The sequence below is a fragment of the Otolemur garnettii genome, unplaced genomic scaffold (genome assembly GCF_000181295.1).
Source record: "Otolemur garnettii isolate 467f Iridium unplaced genomic scaffold, OtoGar3 scaffold00099, whole genome shotgun sequence".
Taxonomy (NCBI): domain Eukaryota; kingdom Metazoa; phylum Chordata; class Mammalia; order Primates; family Galagidae; genus Otolemur; species Otolemur garnettii.
The window spans coordinates 701,306-720,345 of record NW_003852494.1 but is presented as its reverse complement, the minus strand read 5'-3'; the positions used below and the strand labels follow the sequence as shown (position 1 = coordinate 720,345).

Here is a 19,040-nt window from a genome sequence, read left to right as displayed (position 1 = left end):
AGGGCTGCTGCAAAGTTGGGGGCTTCAGCTGTGGGGACCCTTGTTCCCCTCCTTTACTCCCTCCCCCAGAGCGCCAGCCACTACCAGGTTGGCTGGCGGGAGGGGCTTGGCATGAGGACCAGCAGATGCCAGTCTCGCTCTATGCACAGATGTATCTGCCAGTTTCTGATGGGAAGAAGCGATCTGGGAGTCGTTCACTTCATTGATAATTAAATTCAAATTAAGAGAGATTTGCATTTATCAAAAGCCTGTTTGACAAGGTGTCACTGTTCCCACCCAGCACCCGGGCGCTGGGGAGCTGGCAAGGGGAGGTGCAGCTACATGGGGGTGGGGAGAGATGGGTGGGGTGGAGTGGGGTGGGGAAAACGTCAGAGGGGCTGCCTGTTGGCTCTTCATTATCACAGAGGGTCATGGTTCCGGCTGCATGGTAAATGGAATGAAGCACTGTGTGGTGCAGGTCAGGCAACTTAACCTTTCTGAACTTCATTTTCCTCATAGCAGCCCCCTGGGGGGTCCTTCCTAGAGGGTGATCTGCTACCATTTGGCTTTGAGTTAGGCAAGGAATCACCATCCCCGTTACTCTTCTCACTTGAATGCTAGGAAGGAGGACATCACAGGGGACGTGGTTGGTGGCTCACACAGATCCCTTCACTGGGCAGCACACCCATGCTGTGAAGTGGCTTTCTCCTTCTCCAAGGAATCTCAAGGTGTTCTGTCCCACCCTGTGTGGAGCAGCCCACAGCTCCTGAGTGACTAACTCAGGGAAGGAATGAAAACTTGGACTCCTTCCTTCAAAGCAGGACCACCTTGTGGTCATTCACCTCCCATAGCTCCCAGAGGGGACTCTAGACTCCTGCTGGGCCCACATTTTTGCTTAGCTCCTTCCCCCATCACAACCTGCTTCTCTCCCTCTAGCCTGCTGGGGAGAGACACTCCCCTCCCCCCACGGTCCCCATCCCATAAGTCACTAGCACAAAAATCCCTGGCTCCAGTTCTGCCTCCAGAGAACCTGACCCGAGACAGAATCCAGCCCGCCCTCAGGCCTGTCTTTCAGTGCTATGTGGTCTCCAGCAGGTCATTAACCTCCTGAGCCTCAGAGCACTGTGGGGAACACAGGGATAAGACAGCTCCCATTCTTTTGGGAGGTTTAGGAGGACCAAGGAGATCAAGGATGTGACATTCCTCCTTAGAAACTGGAAAGTTTGCTGTAGCTACAAGCTCTCTTCAGAGAGGAGCGGAATCCTGCTAGCCTGTGCTCAGTGAGAGAGAAAGGAGGTGGGAGGGAGTGTGTATGATGGGGCATTTTCTGTCTCCCTGGCCTGGGATGGGCTACAGAAAGTGGATGTACAGGGCCAGTGAGGGCAGAATAGCAAATGACATTTGTGGGCATAGATTCAAGCAATGGGCTTCTGTTAAGAAATGATGGTGTTCAAGGTTATGGTTACTGAGATAGTTATTTTCCAGCACTGCACTGGGGCCTCTCAGAGGAGGCTCTTCTAAGACAGTGGGAGTTTCTGGCTTTATCTGATCCAGCCTCATCTCAGACTCAGCCAATTGCATCCCCTTCCTTGGAAGGCCTTTGTATCATAGCAGAGAACACCTGATATAAGAAAATCTGTTCTACAAAATGGATGAACAAAGGTTCAGTTGTATGCAGTGCACAGGGCTCATTCATTTCTTCTACAGGGCTGAGCTTCCCAAGGTCATTTCAAATAGGATATGATTTCAGAACAATTTCCACCCGTGTCAAAGGTGGTGGGTTTGTTATTCTGCCTAAGGGTTGATCAGACTTACAGGTCCAAATGTTAAAACCAGACAGACCCAAGTTCAAATCTCAACTGTGCTCTGAACTTGCTAGGTGACCTTGGGTGGATCACTTAACCACTCTGAGCCCCCATTTCCTTGTCTGTGAAATGGTAATATTAATGGGGAGGTTAGGAGAAGCAGTGTGGCAATTGTGGGGCCTGACAAAATGTCAATGTCTGGCATTTCCAGTAACATCTCTGTTCTTTTTCCTCTCTGTTCTGGCTTACTCCCTGTCCCTTCCCTTATTCCTTGAAAATGTTTTTCCAGTGTTCAGACCTTCCATATCAGCTGTGCTTGCAAACACCGCAGAAGACTTGGGCGAGCTGGAAACCCATTTAACAACTTTCTAAGGGCCCTCTAAGAACAAGAGAATACCAGGGCCAGAGTCTGTTGATGGGGGACAAAGGACAATTAAAGACAAGTCTCACTTTTTCCATCAATACTGTAGATTGAGCTAGCAGAGAAGAGATTTTTGGAGTTTCATTGAGGGTTTTCTTTTTTCTTTTTGTGAGTTGAAGCATTGCCTATTAAATTGAGAACCTCTCTTGTTATAGAAATACGCGTCCGGGAGGATAATTTTATTTTCCTGGCCACAGGAAGGCAGGTCTTCAGAAGCAGTCAACTTTTAGCTTGTGGCTGGATGTGTCCTCCTCTTTTATGTTAACAGGTTTCATCTAGTAAATGTTTTACATTTACACACAAAGCTGGAAAAAAGTGGCAGTTAATTATAGCTCCAGCATAGGCAGGGTGCAGTGGTCTAAAGTTAGGGGAATGAGAAGGATAGGTTTGAGAGCTTTTTTTTTTTTTTTTTTTTTTGGTATAATCTGAATGGGGAGGATTTGCAGCCCTGTTTTACTCTAGTTGAGGCTCCAGAGGAGCAGAGGACCTTAATCTGACCTCAAAAGCTGTGTGACCTTGGGCAGGTTACACCACGTCTCTGAGCTTCCATTTTTCCCCTCTATAAAGTGGTATTGTGTCTCTTCATGATGATCCAAACTTGACTTTTCCATCTCTCAGTTTCCCTACCTGATGATAATGCCTGAAGAGTGAGTGGGACCTCAGGTGACACCGCGGAACTAATTTTCTGGTCTCATATTTTAGTGTCATCTCAAAGGTTGAGAGGAGATGGCCAATGAAGGAGACATTATTTGTCAATCAACAAACAATCTTAATTTTTTAGGCCCTTAGAGTTAAGATTATAACTTAAATCTATATTTTAGGTACAGATTAGGGGCTCAGGGCCCCCCCACAGGTAAACATAGGCACATACACATTCCTTGATATAGGTGCCCTTCCTTTTACTCTTCAAAAGAAATAATCTTTGTGGTTAAGATATTTTTGCCTGCCACTTAACTGTTCAGTAATCTGGGTAAAGTATTTCCCTTCTTTGAGCCTCAGTTTCCCTATCTGTAAAATGTGCATGATGCCAGCTTCTTGAGCTAAACAAGAAGATAATGAAAATGACTAGCATTTATGTGTATTTAGTGTCTATCTGACCCCATACAAATAAGCATCATCTAAGTATCTAAGAATAACCCCATGCGATAGGTACTGATATTATCCCCATGTTACAGTTGGGGAAGATTGAGGCTTAGAGAAGTAAAGTGACTTTCCCCAGGTCACACAGCAAGTAAAAGCAGAGCTGGGACTGAAATCCAACTCTGGGAAGTTCCAAAGCCTATACTCCCATGAGTAGATCCCAATGAACGTCAAGGTCTTAGCTCTATTCCTGGTACCTAGTAAGCACCCAGTAAGTGTAGGCTATGGTGACTCTGACAAAGGAGATGCTGCTTGGAAAACCTTTGCCTGGGGGCAGGGAAGACAGAATGTAGAATGGATTTCCTAGCAAGATCTATCACAGATTCGTAAATCTCCATCAGATTTCCAAATGAGAAGGATTATGCTAAGATGAGCCACATGCAGAGTACATCCCTCCCACCCAAAATAAAAGGGACATATTTATATATACACACACACGCTCACATTTTGGTATCTCAGAAACCAGGCAGAATATTGTAAGGCAATGTACAATGGCATAAAATATTGTCCCAATTTAATCCATCTATCTAGTGTTCCATCTAATTACTATATTAGAAAAGTCTTCAGACCATGTATTGAACATTATAAATGGGAATAAAATGATTCTGGTAATGGCTTAATAAAACAGGTGAGGTAGCTCCGTCTGTCTGCCTGTATCCTTGGACCATGGCCAGATTGATTTGTCAGGGAAGGGGAAAGGAAAAAAAAAAAAAACCAGAAATGGGCTTGTGTTGTTGCACTTTGGAGATTGTCTCCATTAGGGGCCTTTGATTTTATTCTTGTTTTTCCTTATGAGAAGTGCTTATGGTTCCTTTTGTTAACAGCAAAATATGTAGAACTGATGGAAAAACTGACAGCAACCGTTTCATATTTTATAAAGCTGCTCCCAGCTTGTAATTTGCCAGTTGGGATGAATCGAGGAACCCTGAAACTCCTGGTGAATTTGCAGCTGATGACTGCAGTCTTGTCTGATGGCAAATGTAACTGCCGGGATTTCATGGCTCTGCAGCTGGGGGAGGTAGAGTGAACCCAGAGTCAAGAAATTATGTATCAGTCATTCGGGGATGGAGGTGCCCCAAATCCCATCAGAAGGGATCTGTGATTCTTGTGTATCAAATCACCTTTGCTCCGTGTGCCTGGAAATGTGTTCCCCTTTTTTGAATTTCTGGAGTTTTCTGTATAAATTAAAGAAAAGACTTTTCCCTTTCTCCTCTCTTTTTAAATGCTCAATGTCTTTGTACCGGTGCCCTGAAGTCTCCTGTCCCCTATCCTTTGAAAGCTATGGTTGCTACTGAGACTTGACACATCCTGCCTGAATTTGCCCCTGGCTTTAGGGCTCATATCCAGCACCAGTGACAGGAAGGCCATACAACCCACGGCTATAGTGTATCCCTTCTGGCTTCTGAGGAGCTGCACCCAGCAGGGTAAAGAAGCAAAAAACAAACAAAAAAACCCTTTCCCCCCTAATACCTTGGATGTTTCCAGCTCCAGACTCTTAATTTCTTGCTGCAAGTAGACTAATATGCGGGTGTCGGAGGTTAAATTCCAGTACATCAAGAAGGTGCCCATTTTTCATGGAGCCCCGGCATTCACACCAGGCGTCGTCTGCGTTGTCATGACTACGCGGGCCCGGGACCCCAGAGACGGGAGCGCAGAATTAATGGCAGTCCCGAGTAAAGGATTCCTGTCTTGGCAAGGTTGATGGATTACATTGATGTACCATTTGTCATACTGTAATTGTTCTGGCAAATGTAATACCCACTAGTATAAACATTGTACTGCTTTGCTAATAAAACCCAAAATAGGAAGAGAAAGGATGATACAGTGTTATGCTCACTTAAAGAGACAAAGCCTCCTTTCCAAGTTGGAGCCCACTTCTTTTTCTGGAGGCCTTGCTACCAGATGCCTTCTCCATTGACATGCATGCATGTACTAAGCACCTGTCTACCTCCCACCTTCCCAGCATGTGTGGTGTGGACCACCTGGGGTGTGTGCGCACAGGTGTTTTCTTAGAGGCTTGAGGGACTCAGTTTCCCGCTCTGTCAGCACCTCACTCAGTTCCTATTCTTGAGAGTAGTTGTTACCCAAAACCTCTTTCCATGGCATCTGCTTGGCTTCCCCACTGGAGTCTGTCTATTCAAATTGACTTGGCATTTAAGGCTCTGCTCTGGTATAGCTGCTGCCTCCAAGAAGTCTTCCCTGACCAGCCAGGACTTCTCCAAACTCCCACATGTCAGGTTGACATGACACACAGCAGATCCACCACTGCTAAGTGTCTCTTGGGTCTTAGGATTCATCCTGTTAGATCTTGAGGTCTTCAAAAGCCAGGTGTGGGTTCAAGTATCTGTCTCCCCACCACCAATTTCATAGTTATGCCTGCTTAGGATACAGAGATGCTTAATTAACAGCCATGAATTACCAGTTTCTCACTGGGTATGAGAGGCTTATCTGAGCAGCTTCATTGGCCCATCTCAGCATTTCAGGGACCCTAGCGACTCACCCTGCCTCTTGCAGAGCCATTGGTAAACTGCTTTTTCTCTTTCCTGTAGTTCTGAGCTTCTCTGTTTTGTCCTTGCTCAACCTTTGTCCATGGTCTTCTCTGTAACTAGATTTTCCTTTCCTAATTTCTAATTAACTCCCAGCTCAAACTCACCTCTTGCAGAAAGTCTCCCCTCACCCCAGCCCCCACCACCACCACGGGCTCCTAGGAGCACAGCACACACAATGAGGGGCTATGGATATTCTCTCCCCTGCACTTTGCTGAGGGCACCTACAGGTCATATCACCCTCATGGTCACTTCTAGGGTCCCAGTATCTGGCTTGAAATTGCTGAGGGCTTCAAAGATGAATGAATGAAGGAGTACGTGGTTGCCTTGACCTTACCACCCCTGTTGCCCATAGCCTGAGCCTTTGGGAGTCCCCTTACTGGGGGTATAGTTGTGAGAGGTAGCAGCAGTTGTGGGTGACCTTTGGAGCTTTTCAAAAGATCCTTCTCCAGATGGCCTGAGGATGGAAAACATGGACCTTGAAGCAGCTCCTTCCCTTGTCGTTGTGGCTGGACCATAACTGAGCAGGGTGAGAGACAGGGTCTCATTCTGTTGCTCTAAAGAGCAGTGGTATGAGCATAGCTTATTGTACCCTTGAACTCCTGGGGTCAATCTATCTTCCTACCTCAGCCTCCCAAAGTGCTAGGATGATAGGCATGAGCCACTGTGCCCAGCCCCTGTCCTACCTTCTTGCATTTGGGATTAGCAGGACAATCTTCTGCTAGAACTTGGGGAAGGATGGTGTAGAGCAGGGGTCCTCAAACTTTTTAAACAGGGGGCCAGTTCACTGTCCCTCAGACCGTTGGAGGGCCAGACTGCAGGCCCTGGGATGAGTCGGTTGCTAAGCAGGACAGGCAGCAGTGGCAAAAGCTCCTGGCAGGCTGGATAAATGTCCTAGGGGGGCTGCATGTGGCCCACGGGCCATAGTTTGAGGATACCTGGTGTAGAGAATACCCTGGAGGTAGCCCAGTCTCCATCTTCTTTAATTACACCTCCCAATGTTGGGGTTGAGTTCTAGCTCTCCCAAGAATCTTCTGAGCCATACACATTTATCTTTTTGACCTCTCATAATCACCTTGGACGCCTGGGTTAAGAGGACAGAAGGGCCCATAAGAGCATTGCCTGAGTTTCCAGTCTTAATTTGCAGGTTCGCTCTACTTTGTCCAAACCCCTCTATCGTTATGGGGCCTACTCAGCAGCCTCAGTACCCTCTGAGGTTCTGTTCCTGTGAGGAATCCATTCAGCTGCAAGTAACTGGAAACTCAGCCAATAGATACCTTAAGCTTGTATGAATTCATTTATGTTTGTTAAATAAACTTTACATTTTGAGCAGTTTTAAGTTAACAGCAAAATTGAGCAAAGAATACAGAGAGTTTCCATATGTGCCTTGCCCTACACATGTACCATCTCCCTCCCCAGCAACATCCTGCACCAAAGGGGGACATTCACTGATGAGCCATCATGGTCACCCAGAGTCCGTAGTTTATATAGGATTCACTTTTGGCATTGTACACTCTGCTGGTTTGGACAGGTGTATAATGACATGTATCCACCATTGTGGCATTACATAGAGCAGTTCCACCACCCTAAGAATCCTGTGGTAAGTGGTAAGAATCCACTTACTCCTCCTTCTCTCCCTCTCCCCGCAACCCTCAGGTGGCCACTGATGTTTTCACTGTCTCCATAATTTTGCTTTTTCTGGAATATCAGATGGTTGGAATCATGCCGTGTATAACCTTACAGACTGGCTTCTTCCCCTTAGCATTGTGCATTTAAGGTTCCTCCATGTCTTTTCATGGTTCGATATCTCATTTCTTTTTAGTGCTGAATAATATTCAATATTCCATTTGTGTGGGTATGCTGCCATTTATTTGTCCACTCACCTACAGAAGATTGTGTTGTCGGTTTGTTTTTCTTATGGCAGAGTCAGAGGAAGGCAGCCGTCTGTCTTTCCATTTCCTATCTTGCTTTCATCTGCATTGGAGCAAGATGGCTGTTCCTTTTCTAGCGCTCACATCTGTGGGCCAGGAAGGAATGAGAAGGAAAGGCCAAAGGGACAGAAGGCAAAAGGTTTTCTCCCAGTGGGAATTTTACCTCTTAATTTAAGAAGAAAAACCCTCCTCAGGAGCTTCCTCTCATTGTCCAGAACTGGCCACTCATAGCTGCAAGGGAAGCTGGGAAATGAGGTTCTTCAGCTTTCCAGCCTTGGCTGAGAGATGATGTTGTGGGCTGAATTATGTCCCCTCAAAATTTATCTGTCAAAGTCCTGACCCCTAGTACCTCAGAAGGTGGCACTATTTGGAGACAGGGTCTTTAAAGAAGTAATTAAGTTAAAATGAGGTCATTGGGCTGGGCCCTAATCTGGTAAAATTGTCCTTATAAGAAGAGGAAATTTGGACACAGACTCACATAGAGGGGAGAGCATGTAAAGACATAGCAGGAATGTGACCATTTACAAGCCACAGAGAGGCCTCAGAAGAAACAGCTTAACAGACACCTTAATATTGGACTCCTGGCCTCCAAAATTGTGAGAAAAATAAATGTCTGTTGTTGAAGCCGCCCAGTCTGTGATACTTTTTCACAGCAGCCCTAGGTAGTGAATATGGATAGTTTGCCACAGGCAGATTCTGTTGCTGTCCCATTTTATAGCAGAATAAGCAAAGTCAGAGAAGGTCAGTACCAAGTCTAGGGCTATGTGGCGATCGAGCACGGTTAGGCTCCAGAGTCAGACTCCCAGGTTTGAGTCCTGGCTTCACTAACAATTCTTTTTTTTTTTTTTTTTTTTTTGGCTGGGGCTGGGTTTGAACCCGCCATGCCACCTCCAGCCAGTGCCCTATTCCTTTGAGCCACAGGCGCCACCATCACTAACAATTCTGTTATGACCTTGAGAGAATTGCTTCAACACCCTGAGCCTCCATTTCTCCTTTTGTAAAATGCGGATAATAATAGCTCTGATCTCTCTGGGCTAATGTGAGAGTCAGATGAAATGAACTGTGAAAAATTATTTTCAGAATTATTTAAGTTGATGCTGGAATTTGAACCACATTTGTCTGACTCAGGCCTGGAATTACTTGGGGAGAGGAGAAGGGGGCCCAGCATCAACTCTGTTCCCCTGGAAGGTAGCTAGCTCAGAGCAGCACAAAAAAGGGTGAGATTTATGTTACCATGATCGATTCATACCACCTTTCTTTTCACTGCCTGCCAGGCTTTCACTGTGGCTTGTCTTCTTCCCACTCTGCCCAAAGGGTCCCCCCCACTTTTGTGGCATACCCATAAACTGAGAGTGAGGGTCCTCTCTGAAGCTCATCATTCTCACCCTCTTGCATTCCAGGCTCCCAGAATCCAGCTCTGGTAGGTTAGGGGCCCCTGTTGCTGGGTCACATGGAGCTGGGTTTGATAATAGACCCTGGCTCTGAGGTGAGGCACAAGCCTCCTCGGAGATGGACCTCTGGATGACCATTACCGAGTCCACCAACAGAAGAGGGGGGAAGAGCAGGGAAGCCAGCCTGGGGTATTATAGCCCAAGACAGAAAAAACCCAGGTAGACTTGTCTAGGAAGGCAATGTGTCTAGTGGGGCTGGGGTGAACCCCAGTAGCCTTGTCAAGAAAGTTCTCCACCCAGGACTTGGCCCTTGGCCCTTGGCCCATCTCTAAAACTATTGCTTCCAATACAATGGTGTAGCCACTGCGGGAAAACAGTATGACAGTTCCTTGGGGGAAAAAAATCGAATTACCATATGACCCAGCAATCTACTTCTGGGTATGTACTCATGAGAAGTGAAAGCAAGGACTCAAACAAATACTGATATAGCCATGTTCATAGAGGCACTATTCACAGTTGCCAAGAGGTCTAAGTACCACACGTGTCCAACAAAATGTGGTCTGTCCATGCAGTGAAATATTATTCAGCCTTAAAAAGGAAGGAAATTCTGAACATGCTACATCATGGATGAGCCTTGAGGACATTATGGGAAGTGAAATAAGCCAGTCACAAAAAGACAAAAACTCTGTGATTTCTTTTATAGAAGGTCCCCAGAGTAGTCAAATTCTTAGAGATAAAATGTAGAATGGTGGGTGCCCAGGGGTGGTTAGCAGTGGATAGGAGATGGGGAAGGGGAATTAGGGAGTTAGTATTTAATGGGGACAGAGTTTCAGTTTGGGAAGATGAAAAAGTTTTGGAACCAAATAATGGTAATAGTTGCACAACAATGTAAACATGCTTAATGCCACAGAATGGAACACTTAAAAATGATTAAAATGGTAAATTTTATATTATGTATATTGTTTTAACACAATAAAAGAAATACTGCTTTCTTGCTCCTGCTGCTATGATTACTACTGACAGTACTACTGCTACTGAGTAATAGTGCACTGTGTACTTGACACAAAGTATTTCATTTAATCCTCTCAATAATCCTAAACAAGTAGATTCTGTTAATAAGTAGGTAGTGACACTTACTTCTAGGATTTGACAAAGTTCAGAGAGGTTAAGTCATGTGTCCAAAGTCACACAGCTAGCAAGTGACTTAACTGGACCTAAAACACATGGTGCCTGTGTTCCAGACACATTCTCTCAACCGTATCACCTAGACTCTAACTAAAGCAGGGTTTTCAATGCTGACACTATTGACATTTGGCTGATAATCCTGTTGTGGAGGTCTGTCTATACATGGTAGGGTGTTTGGCAGCATCCCTGTTCTCTCCCCACTAGATGCCAGTAGCACACCACCACCACCAATCCCAAAGTGAAATGACCAAAAAATAAAAAAAAAGTCCAGATGTCCCCTGGGGGCTAAAATCACCCCGGTTGAAAACCACAGGTTTGACTGGGGCTTCCTGGCAATGCAGAGAACACTGGACAGTTGCTCACAGGTTAAAACCACATCAATCCATAGAAATCAGCTTGTGCACAAGAGATAATTCAAGGGAAGAGAGACAAATGTTTTCTCTGCCAGTTGAAAAGATTGCCCCCCCATGAGTGTACCATCTTCCCCCACATCCTGTCACACTTAAAATGCCAAGACATATTGAACCATCCATTTTTGGCATGAGGCTGGGTACACCCTTACTTGTCGCTTGAAAGTTGTAAGATGGTTTGTATTAGTTAAAAAAAAAAAAAAAAAAAGTCCTGCGTTCAGGTCTGGGTAAATGAATGATCTGCACACAGAGTGGAATTGTAGCCTTTTAGTTAAAGATGTCCGAGATGCTTCGTTATAGGTGACTAAACCAAGTAGTGGTTTGTGATCCCATCTTTGAAAAAGATTCCACCTAAGAAAATACCTGTTAGTTGGAAGGATGCACCCCAAAGCATTCTAAAGTTTTTGTTCACTGCCGTATCCCCAGTGCCCCCAGCACATAGTTAAGTGCATAATTATTTATTGGTAGCTGAATGCAAAGTGGCCAGGCAAGACTATCAACTTTTTTTGTGTGTTTCTCTATGTTTGACTTTTTTTTTTTTTTTTTTTTGGCAGTTTTTGGCTGGGGCTGGGTTTGAACCCCACCTCCAGCATATGGGGCCAGCACCCTACTCCTTGAGCCACAGGCACTGCCCTCTATATTTGACTTTTTTTGTAATGAGCATTTGTTAACTTTGTGATTTAAAACATGTTTTTAAACCATTCCTTTAAAAAAAGTGGAAATTAAAAAAAAAACATGTCTTAATATCTGCCTTGCTTGGCCTTCTGCAGAGCTCAGAACACACGTACCCATCTTGCCAAAGCCACGTAAGAAATGAGGCTGGTGTTTTATGGTCCTTGTTCAGTCATGCATAGATAACATGAGCGTCCTGAAGAAAGCTGGTTCTTTATTTATTTCTCTTGATTTGATTTTTCCCCCTTGGGCTTTTGGAGGGTGGAGAAAAAAACAACCCAACAAATGTGCAGACTTGGACAGGAAGGCAGTTAGGAAAGAGAGCAGCAGCCCGAAAGCTTTGGTCTTGTTTCTGCCACAAGCAAGAGAGAAGGCTGAACCAAATGACCTCTTGGCATGGGGCAAACGCCTAATTTTGTGACTTTTTTCCTTCTGTGGCTTTGAGATCCTTCCAGAACTGCCCAATAGCTAGGGAAAGGCTTGCAGGGGTCCTCAAACTTTTTAAACAGAGGGCCAGTTCACTGTCCCTCAGACTGTTGGAGGGCTGGACTGCAGGCCCTGGGACGAGTCAGCTGCTAAGTACGATAGGCAGCGGTGGCGAAAACCACAGGCCATAGTTTGAGGACACCTGGGCTTGAGGGTGTGTGGAAGTCAGAGAGGAAAAGAAGGAACTTTTAAGGAGCAAGGACCACAAGGACAAGAGATTTTTTTCTTTCTTTTTTTTTTTTTTGGCCACAATGAATGGGGGGGCAAGGATAAGAAACCCTACAGCCCTCTGATTTCTAAATATTCCAAAGGCCTTCGAGTTTGTACAGTTGGATCTCAAATGTTTTTTAAAGTTTACAACTGGCTCGATTCATAGAAAAAGACAAACACCCTTCCTATGTTTGGAGTCATATGTAATTTTTATCTCTTGACCTTTAAATGTAAGCAGCAGTAAAATGAAGAACTATTGCAGTCATTTAACACTCCGGCTGTACTAACTGGTTCCTGCCTGAGAACCGTGGTTTTAAATTGGCTAATGCAGAATACTTGCAGAGCTAATAATAATTCAGATTATTCCTGTCAGCTATTCCGGTTTCATGGGTAATTTAGTAGTTGAATAAATTTTTAAAAAAATTCATTCGTTACCATGCGCTGTTATGAATCAGTAGATGGTTTACCATTGGCAGCAGTAACTGTAAGAAGATTTAAATTGCTACTGAAAAGGATTTGAGTGAAGGTAATGTTTTATAATGTTCTAAGCCATATGCACTACTTTCAGGCCTCATCAGTTTTACATTGATTCCTAGTGAAGTGTTTAATTGCATCATGAATGCAATATAATTCAGTTCTTTCTGCTAATATGGTATATATCTCAAAGTGATATACAGCACTGACAGGGAGAATTCGCAGTTTCGTCTGGATTTGGGAGGGCAGTGAGAATTGGGCGCCTACTGGGTGTGTGGAGGGCAGACAGCAGGGGGTAAAGGCTGTGGCGTTGTTCCATGTTGCTGAGACTGGTTCGGGGGTGTTGTGGGCAATGTGGGGAGGGTGGGCTGTGCCTGTCACCAGCTCTCAATGCTGAGGGACAGCCTGAAAGAGGTCTAGTCTTAACTGGCCTCCCCTAGGAGTATGGGGAACTCTTAGCTGGCCTTGACATTCCTGAAGGCTGGCCAGGCCCACTCCCACCATCACCTGTTGATGGATTAGGCCTGGACTTCATCAGCTGTTTCAGTTTTCTGTTGCATTTGTTTAGTCACTCAGTGAATATATATTGAGGACCTACTATGTGCTGAGATGGTCAGTGGTCTAGGAATGCCTTTTTGGGAGATTGGCCTGAATCACATCAGTCATTGATTTTGATAGAGGTCTTGCATGCTCTCATAAAAGGTTTAAAGAAAGCTCAAAACCTCTTGTCCCTGCAGGTGCCACAGACAGAGGACCTGGCTAAGGAGACCAGAAACTGGGACCATGGCTCACAGGGCAAACTGGTAGAGGGTGTGTGGCCCATCTGAAGGGGACAGCAGTTTCACAACTCCAGCCAAGCACCATCATAATCCCAGAATTACCAGTTTAAATTTTATACGAGAAGCTAGGCTGCAAGATTTTTATGTGGCTCTGCGCCTGTGTCTCAAGTGGCTAAGGCGCCAGCCACATACACCTGAGCTGGCAGGTTCGAATCCAGCCTGGGCCCTCCAAACAACAAGGGCTGCAACCAAAAAATAGCCAGGCATTGTGGTGGGTGCCTGTAGTCCCAGCTACTTGGGAGGCGGAAGCAGGAGACTCACTTGAGCCCAGGAGTGGGAGGTTGCTGTGAGCTGTGATGTCACAGCACTCTACCCAGGGTGACAGCTTGAGGTTCTAGCTCAAAAAAAAAAAAAAAAAAAAAAAAAGATTTTTATGCAAAAGCACCTATTTTTAAAGGAAAATTAGAATGTATATGTGATACAGACCAAACTGTCTCTGGGCATATTCTGCCCTAGGACCACCTGTTTACAGTGTCTGTTAATGGGCCTGATTCTGCTGTTAAAACATTTGCTCTCAGGGCTGGAAAAATACATGTGTTTTAGAGGCAGTAGAACTTGCCATGCCTTGGCAGGCTGGGGCACAGTTCTGTGGTACACTGGACAGGTGAGGGGGAAGAAAAGAGGAAGTGTTGGTTTCCAGGTGCTAATCAGGAATTGGGGACAAACCAGTTTGGATGAGGTGTGTGAGGCTACTTTCTATATCTCTAGAAAGATAAAGAGGGCACCGTTTTGGAAACAGAACCAAAGATAGAAGAGATAGTGTGGCCTTGGGCTTATAAATGGGGAGACTTGGGCACAGTGAGGTAAGTGTGCTGTTGGTCAGAAACCACCCCCAAATGGTGGTAGAGGTGGCAGGGTGGTTAGAGCCATGGCAAACCTTCCTCCTCTTTCCTCTTTTCTTCTTTGAATTTCAAGATGTAACCAAAGGTACAGAGGTATCCCTGGTGGGGAAGGCCCCTAGATTATGGTTTTAGTGACATCTCTGGCTACCATCCTTCTAGATGGTAGAACACATCCTGCTAGAACACATCCTTCGAAATTGCAGCACAAGAAAGTTAAATTCATTCTTCCTGGCGTTCATCGATTTAGTCACTTACTTGAGTTTTGTTTTTGTTTTTGTTTTTGTTTTTTGCAGTTTTTGGCTGGGGCTGGGTGTGAACCTGCCACCTCCGGTATATGGGGCCGGCACCCTACTCCTTTGAGCCACAGTCACTTGTTAATTCAACAAATATATTAAAGCCAGGTACTGTTCTAGGTGCTGGGAAAAGTGAAGACCAGGAAAGATTTATAGTCACACCATCACTTAATGATAGAGACAGGTTCTGAGAAATGTGTCATTAGGGGATTTCATCATCGTGCAAACATAAGAGTACAACTGCACAAACCTGGATGGTGCAGCCTGCTGCACACCTAGGCTGTGTGGTGTGGCCTATTGTTCCTGGACCACACACCTAGCAGCATGTTACTAGACTGGGCACTCCAGGCAACTCTAACACAATAAGAGGTGTGTGTGTATTATAAACACATCTAAAGGTGGAAATAGGACAGTAAATTCTGAGATCATAATTCTTACATGACCACCATTGTACATTTGGTCCATCATAGACCAAAACATTATGCAGTGCATGACTGAACCTGCCCTCCTGGAGCTTCTATTTAGGACAAACCATAAGCAAATCTATATAATTAAGAGCACAAATTAGCTTCAGATACTACTCGGTGGCCTCACCCCAATAGGATGGGTCCATTTGATACTTTGGTCCAGCTTTTCAGAAACTGTATCTCAATGTTGGTTTGCTAGGACTGCCGTGGCAAAGTACCACAGACTGGGTAGCTTAATCAGAGATTTGTGTTCTGTTCTGGAGACTAGAAGTCCAACATGAAGGTTTCAGCAGGAGTGGTCTCTTCTGAGACCTCTCTCCTTGCCTCGCAGCTGGCCTCTCCAGATTCATAAGGAATTCTTTCTTTATGTGTTTCTGTGTCCAAAATGTCCCCTTTTTGATGAGGACTACAATCATATTGGATTAGGGCTCCCTACCAACCACATTTTGACTTGATGACCTCTATAAAGACCCTGTTTTGGCTCGGCGCCTATAGCTCAACCGGCTAAGGCGCCAGCCACGTACACCTAAGGTGGCGGGTTCGAATCCCCAGCCCGGACCCGCCAAAAACAACAATGACGGCTGCAACCAAAAAATAGCCGGGCGTTGGGGCGGGCGCCTGTGGTCCCAGCTACTTGGGAGGCTGAGGCAGGAGACTCGCTTGAGCCCAGGAGTTGGAGGTTGCTGTGAGCTGTAATGCCACGGCACTCTACCCAGGGGGACAGCTTGAGGCTCTGTCTCAAAAAAAAAAAAAGACCCTGTTTCCAAATAAGGCCCCATTCTGAGATCCTGGGTGTCAGGACTTCAGCTTATGGATTTAGTTTGGGAGCGACAGAGTTCAGCCTGTGACACCTCATGGAGAGAGCCACCATGTGTGATTGCAGCGGGGTGGGTGGGTGCTCTCAGTGAAGGGGACAAGAAAATGGTGCCACATGTCTTCTCACCACAAGGCTCTTTCCGTGAACTCCCGTGAAAAATGCAAAGGTCAGACTTGCTTGTCACATGTGCCCCTCCCAGCACAGGACCTTCAAATCAGCATTGGAGCTTGGCAGCTCTCTGGCTGTGGTCACAGAGCAGGAAGCCCAGGCCATGGGGCTCTGTCCTCAGCCTGGCGCCGTGATGTAATCAGAGCCTCCTTTTCATCCTCGCTCTCGAGGAAGGCCAGATGGGCCACCTTTTTGATCATCGTAACCTTGATGCAGAAGAATAATTTATCCATGCCCCCAGATGAGGAAATTGCAAACTATTATTTATGAAGGCGAGCTGGTGAGCTGTAATTCTGGCCCTACATCTTTAGATGTGCTGGCCGAGACGGTGGGGGGGGGGGGCAGGATGCCAGTGATGTTTGATAATAAAACAGCACATAGCGCTTGTGAGACAGAACTGTGGGGTGCAGGGCTTGGGGCCCCACCAGAGAGATTTCAGAGAAGGATTATTCTAGAAGTTGACCCAAATTGTTCTTCTTTGTACTTCTGTCAGGAGTGAGAGGACAACCCCCCCACACACACACAAAAATGCAGGGAGGTTAGAGGGAAAGGGGATGTTGAACATCAGTGTGGGGAAGGAGTAGAGATTGGAGACTGTAGCCTTGTTTCAGAACTCTGGGGAGGCTGTATAGATGGGCCCCACCTTTGGAGCCAGCCAGCCTTGGGTTTCAGTCCTGGCTCTATTGCTTCTTATGTGGTAGGTGCCATTGGGGAGGTCAGGTAATGTTTCTAAATTGCAGTTTATTCATCTGTACAATGGGAATAAGAGCAAATCTTTCCAAGTGTTGCCTCCAGTTAACATGAGGTAATGCAGGTATGATTATCTGGTCTATGGGACCAACTTCAATTAAGGGGAATTATTAAGGATGTAGCTCCAGAACCAATAGTTTGGCCTGACATTGCAGCTCTCTTCCTCACTGCTGTGTGACCTTGGGTAAGTCACTTCACCTCTCTGGGCCTCCATGTTTCTTGTCTGTCAAATGAGTAATAAAACGATTCCTATTTCACAGAGTGGTCATGAGGGTTGAACGAATGAATGGAAAAAGAGATTTTAGAATAGTGCTTGCCTCATAGGAAGTGCTCGGTAAACACTGGCTGTTACTATTGCTCTCTAGGCCAAGATTCTTAGCAGTCTTCCTTCCAGAAAGCCATTCTCAACCTTAACTCAGATTTAGAGGCAGCTCATCTCTTAGTGCTGATGCCATCAAACAACATACTTAGTTTAAAAAATCCAAATGGATTTGCATTCGTTATGATTTGAAAAATTCCTCCGAGCATTCAGAGGTTTCTCCTCAGTTGATAAGATATATGTTCTCAGGAGAGCCACTGGAGCATCTGTCCCCTGCAGAGGAGATGATAGATCCCAACCGTTCTGACTGCCCAGTCCACTAACCTGGATGCATAAACTCCTGAAAACCCCACCACAAACTCTCAGGCACAAGCCAGAAAGTTCAGCCCAGCAAATGTTTTGCAGCCTCTCAGCAATTTGTGGTTCTACCAAATAAGTGTTTGGTATTGAATTAGTATTCATTTTCTCTAATATGATGTAAAAGTATAATCACATTAGTGACTTTTATAGCACATTAGATTATACATTTGGAACACATCCCTGCCTGAAACAGCTTTTTAAAAAAAGCTAACAACAATAACAAGTGAACCCCACTCACGAGCCCTGGCTTTTCCAGCTGGGCTGCAACAACCTAGATAGAAAATTCTCTGCTCTCTGCCTCTTGGTCCCTACAGGAAAGAATTTTCATTCCACTGCCCTGATTTGTGATGCATTGAATTTAAGACCTTAATAGTGGTTCCAAATGAATGTTTCTTTAATCCCGGGGCAGAAATGTAGGCTGTGGTTGAGATGTAATTAATAGGACTAATTACTCTTCCCTTGCTCCATCTCCTTCATCCCTGTTCCCCAGGAAACCTGGCGGAAGCACCAGGAATGTTCACTTTTTGCTCTGAGATGTTACTGACCAGAGAAACCAGTCAGTGAGCTCAAAGTCCAGCCCCACTCTGAACTTCCTATTTCAAAATATTTTTTCTTTCTCCTATTAGTTCCTCTAGTTCTGGGACTCCTGGGCTTCCCAAAACGTTAGATTTTCTAGAACCTGTTTCTAGCTGTAATGATGACTCAGACAGTTTGTGAAGGTGATGTGATGTACTAAAGAAGAGGCAGCCCATAGCCTGACTTTCCTGAGTATCTTTCTCTGCAGTGACAGCCTCACTGATGTCCAAACATGGGAAAGACTCCACATCAGCAGCCCTGCGAGGCCCAAAGCTCAACCTCAACAGACTATTTTCTACTATAAAAAGGATTAAAAAGTTTTCCATGTGTAATGAAAGAAAGTACGCTGATCAAGAGGGCTAGACTGATTTATTTTCTACACTCCCTTGTTCTCAAATAATTGCAAGTGGGTAGGATCACCCAGTTATTAGAGCAGGCTTTGGAAGTAGGTTGCATTTTGCATGTGAGCTCTGAGAATTCAGTGGTTGCTTCTAGAGTGCTGCATTGAGAAGGACTCTTAGACTGTGATAAACACCAACATGAGCACAGGATAAGTTACCATTCTATTCTTAATGCATTGGGAAGCTCTTGGAGGATTTTCCATGGGAAAGTGCTAGGATCTGGTTTATATTTAAAAGATTAAAGCTTTAGGAGGGTGGCGCCTGTGGCTCAAAGGAGTAGGGCACCAGCCCCATATGCTGGAGGTGGCAGGTTCAAACCCACCCTAGCCAAAAACTGCAAAAAAAAAAAAAAAAAAAAAGATTAAAGCTTTAAAAAAAATCACTCTTAGGTTGTGTCTGGAGAATTAATGGAAAGACGGAAGGGAGAAGAAGCTAAAAGACCAGGTTCAAGGTTACTTCAGGTGACTGAGCAAGAAACAATGGAGGATGGGTGATTTGGTTTAGGCTTTACTTTAAAAGTTCAACTGAGGCTCGGCACCTGTGGCTCAAGTGGCTAAG

At 45.3% G+C, this 19,040-nt stretch overlaps 1 protein-coding gene across 1 annotated transcript in view; it reads left to right on the top strand.

Moving 5' to 3' along the window:
• CUX2 (cut like homeobox 2) overlaps nt 1-19,040 on the top strand; it is a 226,122-nt gene that overhangs the window by 52,015 nt on the left and 155,067 nt on the right. The window lies entirely within an intron of this gene.